The sequence below is a fragment of the Penaeus vannamei genome, chromosome 14 (assembly GCF_042767895.1).
Source record: "Penaeus vannamei isolate JL-2024 chromosome 14, ASM4276789v1, whole genome shotgun sequence".
In the NCBI taxonomy this organism is placed as follows: Eukaryota; Metazoa; Arthropoda; class Malacostraca; order Decapoda; family Penaeidae; genus Penaeus; species Penaeus vannamei.
This window is the reverse complement of record NC_091562.1, coordinates 38,849,870-38,852,369: the sequence shown is the minus strand read 5'-3', so window position 1 is coordinate 38,852,369 and position 2,500 is coordinate 38,849,870.

Here is a 2,500-nt window from a genome sequence, read left to right as displayed (position 1 = left end):
CATTTCGATTCAATAACTGTTATACCAAGTGATTTGATAATTCTATTGATTTTTTGTTTATTCCCTTACTGATTTCATTAATTCTTATTACATATGTTTTTCTCTTTCATTTCTGCAAATCTTTTACGTACTGTTTATCATTATTATTAATTAATACTTATTATTTAGACTATATATCTATCTACGAAGGTAAATTGATATTGATGTTGAATATCCATTTTAAATCATGCGATAACTTTTTCGTGTTTAATTTGGAATCTGGAAAAAATGTATTTTTATTTTGCTATCACCATTTTTTTCAAATGTATTTATTTAATCTCACAGTCCCAACTTTTGCAAGTTAATTTGGGGAATAGATAGAATGCATTATTTTCAAAACATTTGCATAATCTGACCGAACAGCGAATAATAAATGAATAAATAAGTAAATGAAATAAAACGGAATGTTGCTTTCACAATCTTGTTTTTGAATGAAAAGATAGAAACATATGTGAACTGAAAAAAAGAGAAGAAAAAGAAAGAAAATATTTTAAAAATGTAAACAGAAATTGCAGAAGAGAAAGGAAAAAACAAAGAAAAAGAAGAAAGAGAAGAAGAAGAAAATAAAGTTAAAAGCTTTGATTATCTAATCATTGTAATCAAAAAGAAAATAAATACAATTATATCAGTTATTTATGATCCCATATTCCGTGAATAACAACAACAACAACAACAACAAAACATTAATATATTATTTGATCTTATAGAAAAAATAACGTTTATAAGATTGATAAATGTTATAGATGGTAAAGATAAAAGGAATGAGGCTGATGATTGATAATACAGATGATAACAATGATGATAATAATAATAATAATAAAGATAGATAATAACATTGATGATAATAGCAACGATAAATGACAATAGTGACAACGTTAAATGACGTACAATAAGGCTTTATCTAACAACGCATTTTATGGACCTTAGTTCTTTTCCATTATAAGGTTTTTGTACGTTTATGTATTTGTTATTATTCTTTATTGATTATATTTTTCTTATCTGTTTTATTTGTATTTGTTTTCATTTTTTTATCATATGTTTAGTGTACATGTTGTTGATTGGGATTGCATCGGGCAATGTTGTTTGTCTGTCTTTTTATCTGTCTGTCTGTCTGTCTCTCTCTCTCCCTCCCTTTCTGTTTCTGCCTCTCTCTCTCTCTATCTGTCTCTGTCTCGCTTTTTCTCTCTCTGTCTCTCTTTCTCTCTCTCTTTCTATCTCCCCCTCTCTCTCTCTTTCTGTCTCTGTCTCTCTCTCTCTTTCTCTCTCTGTCTCCCTTTCTCTCTCTCTTTCTGTCTCCCCCCCCTCTCTCTCTTTCTGTCTCTGTCTCTTTCTCTCTCTGCCTCTGTCTGTCTGTCTGTCTCTCTCTCTCTCTCCCTCTCTCACTCTATCTCTCATCTCTCTATCTCCCTCTCTCTCCTCACTCTATCTCTCATCTCTCTATCTCCCTCTCTCTCCTCACTCTATCTCCCTCTCCATCTCTCTATCCATCCATCTCCATCTCTTTCCCCGATATCAGTGCAATATTCGACATGCGAGAGACACACAAATTAATTACCGATCTAATTAACAAAATGAATAAATTTATCATGGTTGTGAACTGTACGCACTGAATATCAGCTGAACACGGGAGAACGGTTCCAGGATTCGACAGAGATCTACAGTTGCCGATTCACAAGCAAGGGACAGATTAGTATCGGGGATTTACGAAAACGTGCCGGGGAAATCTGAAATCTGAAATCTGAGTCCGTGAAGTGTGTAGATCGAGACTCCTGCTGCAAGAGGGAAATGAGATATAGACTACAGGGGTGTGGGATTATTATTATCTTTTTTCTTATCTTTTTTTATTTATTTGTTTATGTTTTTGATGCGGATAGTCTTGTTTTATTTAGAGTTTTCGTCAGAGATAAAGTTAAAATTTGTGTTGATATGTTCTAAGCCGGAGGGGGAAATCAGAGGTATGTATTTCATCAGCTTGTGCTACGTTTTCGATACTCTCTTTCTCTCTCTTTCTCTCTCTTTCTGTCTGTCTGTCTCTCTTTCTTTCTTTCTCTCTCTGTCTGTCTCTCTTTCTTTCTTTCTCTCTCTGTCTGTCTCTCTTTCTTTCTTTCTCTGTCTGTCTCTCTTTCTTTCTTTTTCTCTCTCTCTCTTTCTGTCTGTTTCTCTCTCTCTCTCTCTCTGTCTCTCTCTCTCTCTCTCTCTCTCTCTCTCTCTCTCTCTCTCTCTCTCACTCTCTCTCTCTCTCTCTCTCTCTCTCTCTCTCTCTCTCTCTCTCTCTCCCCCCCTACCTCTCCCCAGAAGACCTGTACAGTGTCTAGCCATTCAGTGTTCTCTAACAACATCCGGAGCCAGGGATGTGGATATTAAGAATAAAGCAAATATCCACGTGAGCGGATGCAGATTCCGACAGCTGATCCACTTCCGACAGACACATACTCCGCCTATAATCCACAGGAGGTAGACA